Raw genomic sequence first — 13,967 nt, forward strand, 5'->3', positions numbered from 1 at the left:
TGACTATACATGAGAGCCAGTGAATGTGCGAGTGGCTATATGGATCATTGTGTACTTGTATCAGTGATTGTATAAGAGAGTAAGTATGTGTTAGTATATGTTTGAATAAGAAAGGTGTTGTGTGTATAACTGTAAAGTTGAGGAAATGGAAGTGTGATTGATTCTTTGCATGACTGACTAGGTGTGTGAGTAACTCCATGGATGAGTGGCAGTGTATGAGTGTCTGTATAGGTGTATGAGTGCATATGATAGTGTTGTATTGATGAGTGACTGTATGTATGAGTGATTCTATGGGTGAATGAGTGTATGTGTGTGTAGACCTAGGAATCAGTGAGCACGTATATAGTAACTGGTATTGGTGTGTCAATGGTTTCAAGAATGGTAGTCTGTATTTAACACTGGGTGTATCAAAGGTTATATTAGAGTGTGAGGAGGTGCATCATATTATCACATGAATTATATCATCAGTGATGTGATCAGTGATGTCAAATGAGATATCATCAGTGATGTCATCAGTGATGTAATTTGAGATGTCATCGGTGATGTCATCAGTGATGTCACTGACCATGTCATGAATGATGTAATATGTGACATCATCAGCAGTGGATTGCGGGTGCTCGAAATATAGTTAGTACAACTAACTATATAGGAGCAATTTCAATTAGTTTTTTAAATGCTAATTCCAAACTATATAAGGCCTGAAACCTATAGTTTTTTAAGTGAATTTGCAAGGTTTTTAAAATGCTAATTCCTAACTATATAAGGCCTGAAACCTATGGTTTTTTAAGTGAATTTGCAAGGTTTTTTAAATGCTAATTCCTAACTATATAAGTCCTGAAACCTACGGTATTTTAAGTTAATTTGCAAGTTTTTTAAAATGTTAATTCCTAACTATATAAGTCTTGAAACCTATGTTTTTTTTCAGTGAATTTGCAAGGTTTTTTAAATGCGAATTCTTAACTATATCAGGCGTGAAACCTATATTTTTTTTCAATAAATTTCAAAGGTTTTGTAAATGCTAATTCTATCAGCGGATAACGTTTATATATGTTATTATCCTTCTGGGACCACCTGAGCAGCCATCTTGTTTCTCAGGAGAAGTGAGGCACAAGAGAGCACAACTCAAGAGTGGAAAATGCGAAAAGGGGGCAGGGTTGAGACCCCCTGACCCCCTAGCCCTTCTCAGGGGGTCCCAGAAGGACCACCAAGTGCAAAAAAAATGTCATTTTTAAAAATAATTGCGGGGTACGCGCACGGTATGTGTACCCTACGCATACGGTGCGCGTACCCCGCAATTTTTATTTTTTTTGCCCTTGGGGGTCCTTTTGGGACCCCCTGAGAAGGGCTAGATGGTTGGGGGTCTCTACCCTGCCCCCTTTTTGTGTTTTCCACTCTTGTTTTGGGCTCTCTTGTGCCTCAGTTTTACTTTAAAACAAGATGGTGGCCAACACTTCCTGGGTTGGACAGATTGGAATGTTGACAGTCGACTGCCAGCCAATCAGAAACTCGCTCTCGCACGTAAGGGTACACGCAAATACGTGTACGGTACGCGTACAGTACGCGTACGGTGCATGTACTGTGAGCGCATATAGATATATAATTTGATCAAATTCAATTTTCTCAACAACTACTGGAGGGATTTTCACCAAATATAGAAAAGGCATTACTGCATACCTGTCCCTACCATTTTGCCAATTTGGTGTAATTCCATTCAGCCGTCCGGGCTGTAGCCGTGTCTAAAGGTCCCATAGAAAATGCCATTTGAAAAACTTCAAATTCAATTTTCTCAAGAACTACTGGAGGGATGTTCACCAAACATAGCAAAAGCACATATGCATACCAGGCCCTACCATTTTGCCAAGTTTGGTGTAATTCCATTCAGCCGTTCGGGCTGTAGCCGTGTCTAAAGGTCCCTATGGAAATTAACGTGGGAAAAACACGTTTTGGGACCCCCCTTTCGGCCCCCGCTTGATAAATACCCCCAACACTTTCAGTGAAAGAGCGGAGAGGAGCTGGCCAAAATTCTGAAAAATTACACACAGATTCCTCAATTGGCGCCAAAGTCATTCCCAATAGAATGTTGAGCGCATATAGGTATATAATTTGCTCAAATTCATTTTCTCAACAACTACTGGAGGGATTCTCACCAAATATAGAAAAGGCACTACTGCATACCTGTCCCTACCATTTTGCCAAGTTTGGTGTAGTTCGGTTCAGCCGTTCGGGCTGTAGCCGTGTCTAAAGGTCCAATAGAAAATGCCATTTGAAAAATTTCAAATTCAATTTTCTCAAGAACTACTGGAGGGATTTACACCAAACATACAAAAGGCACAGCTGCATACCAGTCCCTACCATTTTGCCAAATCTGGTATAATTCCGTTCAGCCATTCGAGCTGTAGCCTTGTCAGAATGTTCCTATGAAAATTAACATGGGGAAAACATGTTTTGGAACCCCCCTTTTTTCTCGGCCCCCGCTTGACGAATCCCCCCGAAACTTTCAGGGAAGGGGCGGAGCACAGCGAGGCAAATTTAAGGAAAATCACAGGCAGATCCCTCAATCGGCGCCAAAGTTATTCCCAATAGAATGTTCGGAATTTCCTATGGTAACTAGGTCCTAACTATATATACCTACTGGCGACTGCCAGTAGGTAATATATATATATATAAATATATATATATATATATATATATATATATATATATATATATATATATGTGTGTGTGTATGTATGTATGTAATTATGTATGTATATATATCTGTGAGCAAGGGCAACCGCCTGAAATGCGCCAGATTTGCAGCTCTGTAAACAATAAACTTACCAGTGCCTGACTTTTGGGATTCGTGCTGTCTCTGTTCGCCGGCGAGGAAACGCATATATATATATATATATATATATATATATATATATATATATATATATATATATATATATATATATATATATATATATATATATATATATATATATATATATATATATATCCATAGGAAATCTGCAACACTCTATTGGGAATAACTTTGGCGCTGGTTGTGGAATCTTCGCAAATTTCTCAATGGCCCACTCCGCTCTGCTTCTTCCCTGAAAGTCTCGGGAAGATTCATCAAGCGGGGGCCGAGAAAAAAGGGAGGTCCCAAAACGTGTTTTCCCCATGTTAATTTCCATAGGACGATTAGACACGGCTACAGCCCGAACCGCTGAACGGAATTACACCAAATTTTGCAAAATGGTAGAGTCTGATTCGCAGATCACCCTTTTGTTTAAATGGTGTATATCCCTCCAGTAGTTGTTGAGAAAATAGAATTTGAAAAAATGTATATATCTATCAGCGCGCACCGTACATGTAACGTACGCGTACCGTGCGCGCACCGTACGCATACGTGCGCGGACCTTCACGTGCTTGAGCTGCATGCTGATTGGCTGCCAATGTCTGTCAACACTCCAAAACAGAAATTTTTGGCAGCCATCTTGCACCTCGGTAGACTGAGGCACAGGAAAGCAGAAAAACAAAGCTGTAGAACTCAAAAAGAGGTCAGGGTAGAAGCACCCTGACCCCCAAGGCCTGACCAGGGGGTCCCACAAGCACCCCCAAGGCCCAAAAAAACACTTTTTTTGTTAAAAAATATCGCGGGTACGCGCACCGTACGCGTACCTCGCTTAGGTACGCGTACGGTTCGCGCACCCCGTGATTTAAATAAAAAATCTTTTTTTTATGGCCTTGGCGGTCCTTGTGGGACCCCCTGAGCAGGCCTAGGGGGTCAGGGTACTTTTACCCATCCCCTTTGCGTGTTTTCCACCTTTGTTTCACTGCTTTCTTGTGCCTTGGTTCTACCGAGGCACAAGATGGCTGCTAACACTTGACACTTGACAGACAGTGGCAGCCAATCAGCATGCCTTCCCGGGAAAGCAGCATGTTCATTGGCTGTCAACACTTCTAGCCAGGAAGTGTTGGCATCCATCTTGTGCTAGGTAGACCGAGGCACAAGAAAGCAGAAAAAGAAACATGTTTTAAAAAATCCCCTCCCGGGGGATCAAATCATGAGGGCATAGTGATAAAGAAGTGTGGGGGGTCCCCAATCCCCCCACACTGCCCCGGGGACCGCTGCCCCCCGGGTCAAAGCAATGCAGCCCACTGGCGCATACTGGAGGTTCCAGGTGGGCTAGTTGGCCCACAGGGACCCCCAGTATGCAAGGAGAATTAGTTCCCCCTCTGCAAACACGCCCGCGGGCTGCGTTGCAGAGAGGTGTAAAAAAGGGTGTGGCCTCATTACACCTCTCTGCAATGCAGCCCACTGGCGCATATTGGAGGTTCCAGGTGGGCTACTTGGCCCCCAGGGACCCCTATTATGCATGGGGAATTAGTTCCCCCTCTGCAAAAGTGCCCGGGGGCTGTCTTGCAGAGAGGTGTAAAAAAGGGTGTGGCCTCATTACACCTTTCTGCAATGCAGCTCCCTGGCACATACTAGAGCTTTCAGGTGGGCTGGTTGGCAGCCAGGGACCCCAGTATGCAAGGGGAATTAGTTCCCCCTCTGCAAACACGCCAGGAGGCTACGTTGCAGAGAGGTTTACAAACATTTTTTTAATGTAATTTAAAAAATATATATATCTAAACATAAATATTTTATAATAATGTAGTAAATCAGTATAAAAAAACAATTGTTACATTTAAAAATTATCATTTACAAAACCATTGAAATTCACTGAACAAAACATAGGTTTCAGCCACGTTATAGTTAGGAATTACCATTTAAAAAACCTTGCAAATTCACTGAAAAAACCATAGGTTTCACACACTTTATAGTTAGGAATTAGCATTTAAAAAACCTTTGCAATTCACAGAAAAATCCATAGGTTTCACACCAGTTATAGTTAGCTGGTCATTTTACTCATACCAAACCTATGAAATTCCCCTGTTATAGTTAGTTCAGCTAACTATAACTCGCGCGCCCGCAATGCACTGCTAATGATGTCGCAAATTACATCACTCATGACATAGTCAGTGACATCACTCATGACATCACTGATGATCACTTTCAGTGAATTTGCAAGGTTTTTTAAATGCTAATTCCTAACTATAACGTGGCTGAAACCTATTGTTTTTTTAGTGAATATTTATATATATATATATATGTATATTCAATGAAAAAACCATTGGTTTTAGGCCATATATAGTTAGGGATTTGCATTTACAAAACCTTATTTTACTCGCATAAAACCATTGAAATTCCATATATAGTTATAAGCGCTAACTATATATCGCGCACCCGCAATCCACTGCTGATGATGTCACATATTACATCATTCATGACATGGTTAGTGACATCACTGATGACATCACTGATGACATCTCAAATGACATCACTGATGACATCACTGATGACAACATCCAGTGACTGTATGTTTCTGTAAAGTTAAAATATCTCTTACATATTGAAGAATGAGTGGATATATAAGTGTCTGGATGAAGGATTTAGTAGGTGCATGACTGACTGTATGAGTGAGTGATTAAATGTGTCTCACTGAGTGCATGGGTTAGTGACTAAACTGTCTTAATTTGTGCATCATTATGTCTGTTGTTCTGTAAACTGTTGCATGTGTTGATAAGTAGCTATATGAGTAACTATATGGGTTATTGATTGGTTGCCCAAGTATTTGTATGGGATACTGAGTGTGTGTGTAGGTGGCTGGGAGGTGTATGACTCTGTGCATAGATGTGTGAGCAGTTGATTCACTAGATGTATGGTTTCAAAAGTGCATGTGGAAACAGCTGTATGGGCGGTTGACTGTGTGCATGAGTGCATTGGTGAGTGAATTGATATCTCAGTGCTACATGTCAAAGTAAGTACATATGTAAAACACAGTACATGTGAGAGTTGACATCTATAAATAACTGTGCATAAGAGCCAGTGAATGTGTGAGTGGCTGTATGGATCATTGTGAACTTGTATCAGGGATTGTATAATAGAGTAAATATGTGTTAGTATATGTTTGAATAAGTAAAGTTTGTATAACTGTATAGTTGAGGAAATGGAGGTGTGATTGATTCTTTGCATGACTGACTAGGTGTGTGAGTAACTCCATGGATGAGTGACAGTCTGTGAGTGTCTGTTTACACTGATTGTATCTAAGGTTATATTAGAGTCTGAAGAGGTTCATCGTATTATCACATGAATGATATCATCAGTGATGTTATCAGTCATGTCAAATGAGATGTTTTCAGTGATGTCATCAGTGATGTCATTTGAGATGTCATCAGTGATGTCATCAGTGATGTCACTAACCATGTCATGAATGATGTAATATGTGACATCATCAGCAGTGGATTGCGGGTGCGCGATATATAGTTAGCGCTTATAACTATATATGGAATTTCAATGGTTTTATGCGAGTAAAATAAGGTTTTGTAAATGCAAATCCCTAACTATATATGGCCTAAAACCAATGGTTTTTTCATTGAATTTTCAAGGTTTTGTAAATGCAAATTCCTAACTATATATCCACTATAACCTATGGTTTTTTCTGTGAATTTCATTGGTTTTTTAATAGCAAATATGAAAAGCTTTAAAATGTCAAGTACGTGATAGATAAAAACATTTTCGTATTTATGCAGGCTGATGTGCTTTGAACGCTGCACCCCCCCCTCCCCTCTTTTGTCTTAGTAGTACTCTCTCTTTGCAGATAGTGAACGGTAGTTAACGCAAGCCTTTGCCCCCGTTGTAATCCGTCGTGCCTGCTTGTCTCTCCATTTGATTGATTGTTGTCCAAGCATTTACTGTTTTAGAATTGGTTCTCTTTGGATCATTCTCTATTTACAAACAAGCACAAAGTCGCAATACTCTGTTTAGTCTTTGCAGATAGTGAAAAATCGTGTAAAAAAATAAAAGTAATCGAGCAAAATCAGTAGGCCACTAATTGGATCTCTTTTTGACCTCGCTAAAATAGAAATATTAGGAACAACCCTTCATGAGAAATACGAAAATAGTGAGATGAACTGAGCTCCACACCATGAGGGCTGCAAGACAGCTCGGCTCCATCACCCATCCCGCACAAAATAATGACAAACCCTATGCAAATATTAAAAATATAGACAACACACCAGCAAAGAAACAGGGTAAAACATTTTATTAAAAAACTATTTACATAACGTTGGTTTATAAGATGATGTCAGTAGTGGACCGATGTGTGAATAGATCGAAAGCAGCACAAGGCTCCAAGATCCGGATGGCAAGCTCCTGGATGTTGGGTGCCATAGTTCAGAGTTCTGAGTTTGAGCCTTTTTCAATGCCTGTGCTTTGTTGAATCAAAATGGCGGCTTGACACAAAGCTGACTCAAGCGTTGCTACTGATGCTAAGCAGACCAAAACTGGTTTTCAGTTTGTAAATTTTTCTAGATTTTTCAATCCAAGTTTGGTTGACTTTGTAGAACGATGGCTTCAAATTTTCAACATACGGTGTGGTGGCGCTGACTGGGAGGGGGCGCTTCGCTCCTGCCCCCTCCCCAAGTAAGATTTTCATACGTGAAAGTACGTTAATGGTTTTGGTCCCTGAGTTGCTTCGATGTCACTGCCATTCTCAAATAGCATAAGTTCTGGATGTTGGGTGCCATAGTTAAGAGTTCTGAGCAGTGCTTGTAACACTGTCTGAAGCTTATTTCCACCTACTGCAGCTTCACTATTCTCAAAGTAAGTGAGTGTCGTTTGTGGACCTGACTGCATTAGAAAACAATGTGATATGTTACCTTCCTAAACAGCTTGACGGAGGCCCCTGAGGGGCGGTGTGATGGCCATGGACTCGGATAAGACGCTTGGCTCCGACACCCTCCCCAAGTCTTATAGCACTGGTGTAGCCTGAGATCGCCCCCGACATAGGCGGCTGGCTCCCGGGGTCCGGCGGAACTTTTTGCCTTTTGATGACTCTTCAATTCTGGACCTTGTCCCACAATCCGTTTCACCTGAAGACAAGCTGTAGTGGGGCGCCCCTTTACCGTTTTAGTTGCCATTCCGTCCGCTTTTGCTACACTGTACCTCTTCCGCCATTCAGCTGTTTACCGCCCGCTCTTGCGACTACAGCGTCTCGCTCACCATGTAGTTGAGTTGCTCCCGCTCTTGCGGTGCAGCGATAGGCGGCTGCCACATGGCTCTCAAAATGGCGGCCGGCTCTTCGGTTTTAGGCCTGGTCCACTAAAATGGCCCTGGGACACATTGGAACTCGGACGCTTCCCTGATAGGGCTTGGGTCCCATTCTCGAAAAGCGTCCCCTCAGCCGTGAAGATTCTACAAAAGTCTTGGGGGCCTCCGACTCCCGCAGGCTTCTGGTGGGGAGCGGCTGCCATGATTGCTCGTGGAATGGCCACGACGGAGCTACGAGATGGTAGTGGTCTCATGCTGACGCCAGCTTTAGTCTGAAACATCCAGAAACACTGTAGACTACCAATTCGATCAGTTCCGGTAGCGCCCCAACATGACCCGGAAGAGAAGAACTTGCCCTCCCCCTTTGACTGATGGTTCTTGTTGCCTGTCCCCTCTGTTGTCATTTAACAGAACTTTTTGGACTGCTGAAAGGGGTTGTGTTCTGAACGCTGGTTGGTGGAGACATTTTGACTATATTCTTGACCTACGTTGTCGCGTAATGCGTTATATGACACGCCGCGTTAGCGCACCCGGAAGTGATCCGAGGCGCAGCGCGCAGCGCGTAACGTAAGCATAACAGGTCATGTGACTTGTTAATAAAACTTTTCATTGGTTCATTTTACTTTTGTTAATTTAATGATGAAAAGCTTGGTCATATGACCTAAAAATTACGCTTTTTATTGTTTTCGAATATTTTTTTTTCAAACATATGTTATAATATTCCAGGCTAATGTACTTTCCCGGAAAATTTACAACTGTCTTGCAAGTAAAATATATTCCTTTTTCGAGAAAAAGGGCGTTTCTTCCTTCCATGACGGAACCGTTGAGTAAAAGAGATTCGGCCTGCTGTCTTAGTCGCCGATACGCCTGATTATCAGATTCTTATCGATCACTTTATGTTGCAGACATGAAAAACACAACTGCCCTTGACCATTTATCTTTACTGCGTTCCTACATATTATACCTTTTATCCGTCATGTAATTGGACTGCTTTATTTCACTTGCCTTTTACTGATTCGAAAACAGTGACTAAAAGTAAAAACTTTACCAATGTAAATACTACTACCGTGTTTTGTTTTAAAAACCTTTATTGTGAAAATGTCAGTATACAAATACGGGCCTATAACCACGTGGGCCGGCCACGGAGCAAACTGAAATCGTATATGATGAGGAGACATTTACACTGTAGAGGAACGTAACGAGCGGGCCATTAGGTTGCAAGAACTAAGGTGTCTAACAGTTGCGGAATCGGTGGACATACATTTTGTAATTAAAATAGGACAGAGCCACTTAAAATAACATTTTCTAGATATACATTTGCGGGCAAGGAGTTACGAGTCCCATTTATACCGGCGCCATTTTGGGCGAGGCCGGGCAGGTCCAAGATATAGTCAAAATGTCTCCACCAACCATCGGCCAGACCAGAACCCCTTTCGGCCCTTTATGCTACAAGATGGTGTCTTCCATTCAGAAAATATTGTTGGCAGCATTTTGAAAGGAAACAGAAACAGCCGTTCTCCTAGTGAGTTTCACATTGTTACATTTAGGAAGAATGTTGAAGAGTAGTATGTGGAAAATCTGAAGCCATTTTTCTACAAACTCTTAATCAGACTTGGATGGAAAAAAAAAACATGAAGAATGTACAAACTGAAAACCAATTTTTGTCTGTATAGCATCAACAGTAACGCTTGAGTCAGCTTTGTGTCAAGCCGCCATTTTCATTCAATCAATAGCGTCCCCCTGCACACATTCAGGGACCTGGTCGTGTCTTCAGATGAAACGGATTGTAGGAAAAGAAGCAGAAAGGAAAAGGCAAAAAGTTCCGCCGGACCTCGGGAGCCGGCCGCCTATGTCATGTGCGACCTTTGGCCACACAAGGGCAATAGTGAAGCTGCAGCAGATGCAAATAAGCTTCAGACAATCTTACAAGCACTGCTCAGAAATCTCAACTGAGGCACTCAACATCCAGGACTTGCCATTCGAATCTTGGCGCCTTGTGCTGGTTCCGACCTATTCACACATCGGTCCTGGATCTCGGCGCGTTCGACTCACTGTACCGCAACAGTGACCGCAATTCAGCTGGACAAGCCGCCATTTTCATTCACTCAATAGCGTCCCCCTACACACATTCAGGGACCTGGTCGTGTCTTCAGATGAAACGGATTGTAGGAAAAGAAGCAGAAAGGAAAAGGAAAAAAGTTCCGCTGAACACCACCTTGGGCAATAGTGAAGCTGCAAAAGGTGCAAATAAGCTTCAGACAGTCTTCAACTTACTCTGATTCTTATAATAAACTTCAGATAGTCTTACAAGCACTGCTCAGAACTCTCAACTGAGGCACTCAACATCCAGGACTTGCCGTTCGGATCTTGGCGCCTTGTGCTGGTTCCGACCTATTCACACATCGGTCCACTACTGACATCACCTCATAAGCCAACGGGGCACCCCACGCCGACTTTCGGCGCAGCATTGTAGGATGGCCACACCAGTGCGGCAACTTGCTGGACACAACATCGGGGCCATCCAGATCTCGGCGCGTTCGACTCACTGTACCGCAACAGTGACCGCAACTCAGCTGGACACGCCGTCTTTCGGCGCAGCATTGTAGGATGGCCACACCAGTGCGGCAATTTGCTGGACACCACCTCGGTGCCATCCGGATCTCGGCGCGTTCGAGTCACTGTACCGCAACAGTGACCGCAATTCAGCTGGACACGCTGTCTTTCGGCGCAGCATTGTAGGATGGCCACACCAGTGCGGCAATTTGCTGGACACCACCTCGGTGCCATCCAGATCTCGGCGCGTTCGAGTCACTGTACCGCAACAGTGACCGCAACTCAGCTGGACACGCCGTCTTTCGGCGCAGCATTGTAGGATGGCCACACCAGTGCGGCAATTTGCTGGACACCACCTCGGTGCCATCCGGATCTCAGCGCGTTGTGCTGCCTTCGGCCTATTCGCACATCGGTCCGCTACTGACGCCGCCTCACGTGCCAACGGATTTTCTACGCTTTTTGTAGCCCTATGCCGCATAACAGGTCATGTGACTTGTTTATAAAACTTTTCATTGGTTCATTTTACTTTTGGTTTCCTAAAGATGGAAGGCTTGGTCATATGACCTAAAAATAACACTTTTCATTGGTTTAGAACATTTTTTTTTCCCAAACGATGAAAGCCCCACCTTGTTTCTGGATCATTCAGACTGAAACTGGCGTCAGCATGAGAGCACCACCATCTCGTGGCTCCGTCGTGGTCATTCCGCGAGCAATCATGGCAGCCGCTCCTCACCGGCAGCCTGCGGGAGTCGGGGGCCCCCAAAACTTTTGTAGAATCTTCACGGCTGAGGGGACGCTTTTCGAGAATGGAGCCCAAGCCCTAGCAGGCAAGCGTCCGAGTTCCAAGGTGTCCCAGGGCCATTTCAGTGGACCAGGCCCAAAACCGAGGAGCCGTCCGCCATTTTAAGAGCCTTGTGGCAGCCGCCTATCGCTGCACTGCAAGAGTGGAAGCAACTCAACAACATGGTGAGCGAGACGCTGTAGCCGCAAGAGCGAGCGCAACTCAGCTAGATGGCCGCCACCTGGGGAGGCCCGTTCACGCCGCCTCCCCCACCCCCGGGCCGCCGCACGCCAATTTTCGGAGCAGCATTGTAGGATACCAAAACCAGTGCGGCAGTTTACTGGACATCACCTGGGTGCCTGTCGTACATGTTGTGTCAGCCATGTGACACTGGACACAGTCCCATCAACATCTCAACGCGTTCTGCTGCCTTGGGACTATTCGCACAACAGACCGCTAAAGACGAGGCCTCCCCCCGCACCACCCGGGACGCCCCACGCTGTTTTTCTGTGCTGCATTGTAGGATCCCAAAACCAGTGCGGCACCCAGGCGACATCACCTGGGTGCCGTCCAGAACTCTGCACGTTGTGCTGCCTTGGGACTATTCGCACAAAAGACAGCTTCTAACCATTGTTGCTTTTTGTGTTGAAAAATGTTTAAATGTTTTTAGTTTTTGTTCCGTTCGTTATAGTTAATAGTTAATAAAGTTTTATAATCTTACTTTGTTGGAGTGTTATCTATTTTTTTTAAAACGGGTGAATGGGGCCTTGAATCGGGTTATTGTCATGTGTGGGCTTTGGAAGTGTGCTGCTGCAGGATCGGGCATTTCAAACTCAAATGCACGTTCTTTTTCTTACCTTTCCGAAGCATGGAGCGCAATAGCAGGCAGAGAAAGGGTGATGCACGTGTTGAACACTACCTGACCTGGCAAGTTGCTGGCAGTGCCCTCCCGCCCGCTCCTGAAAGAGGGCACACACACACCGCCGCCCCGAGTACTTCACAAATCTTTAAAAGACCATGCGCTTGTTCATGAGGCTTAAATGGTTTATCACCTCTTCTAGAACCCCTGCATCGACCCTCTGACGTTTCCTGGAAAAATTACCATGTAACACAATACCAAGCCCTGTCAGCTGAAACCCCCAAGGAATCGTGGGGCATATTATCAAGGGGGTTTATCTCCGCTTTTTTGGCTTTAAAAGCCAAGAAAGCGGAGATAAAAATATCTCCCTATTACCAAGCTGTCGCTAACACCAGTTAGTGACAGCTAAAAGGAGATAGCGACCATCTTGGGCCCCGCTTTGCATGTCAGTGATACTTATCACTAATGACATGCAAAGCGGGTGTGCCAAGATGTTAGCGACTGGAAACAGTCCCTAACATCGCTATCTCCTATTACCAACTTTTGGAGATATTCGCGCTAAGCGCGAATATCTCCAAAATCTAACACCTGCCCTGAGCAGTTCTTAGCCATGTTATCCAATGGGAGGTGGATAACATGGCTAAGAGCATTTGCTCGATAATACATGAATATCGCTGACTTTTCTGCGATAATAGCAAGGTTTATCTGCGATAAAAATCGCCGATGTGCGGCGATAATTTTTGTCTCTAAACAAATAAGAGACAAAAATTATCGCTAGTTGTTGGTAATATGCCCCCGAGTTTTTGCTTGCAGAAATCGGGAGGTGGGAGACTAGCACTGAAATCAGTAGTCACACGCCTGAATCGGGAGGGTTGGCATGTCTGAATTCTCTACAGCTGGGACCATAAACTACATCCGCAGGGGTAGGTGATAGCCTAGGTCCGGCCTGGACAATCGGACACAGAGGAAGAGGAGTGTCAGAGGGTGCGGTAGTGAATAGGGTGAAAGAGAGGTGTCGGGAGGGCACAGGGTGTGATTCTCAGAGAAGAGCAGCGCAGATGGGGGGAAGTATATGGCCCATGCATGAGAGACAGAGCGGGGATGACCAGTGCGTGGGGGAGATGCTTGCGAGGGTGGGAAGCCATGCTGAGGATCGGCGGCGTGCAGAGAGTGGGCCTGGTCAAGGCATCTAAAATGGCTGCCGTGCACGACAAAATTGTGGCAGTGGACAAAAAGGCAAGATGGCGCAGACAATGTTTTTCAATAAGGATTCATTTATAACAAAATATTTACTCGCAGTGACAAAATGGTGGTCAACACTTCCTGATTTCCATCGAATCGAACGTTAACAAACGTCGCGCAGCAAAAAAAAAAAAAAGCTCACGCACAGAGCAGTTTTTAACCATGTTATCCAATAGAAGGTGGATAACACAGCTAAGAGCATTTGCTGGATAATACATGAATATCGCTGACTTTTCAACGATACTCATGCATTGTGGCCGATGTGCGGCGATAATTTTTATCTCTAAACAATTAAAACGAAGCACAAAATGGCGAATTCCCGTTTCGCTACCAGTTTGCGGCCCAGTTCGCGGCCCGTGAAGCGCTTCTACCGTGAAAAATCATTTTTTTTTCTTTTCCCCACG

Source organism: Lissotriton vulgaris, chromosome 5 (genome assembly GCF_964263255.1).
Source record: "Lissotriton vulgaris chromosome 5, aLisVul1.2, whole genome shotgun sequence".
NCBI lineage: Eukaryota > Metazoa > Chordata > Amphibia > Caudata > Salamandridae > Lissotriton > Lissotriton vulgaris.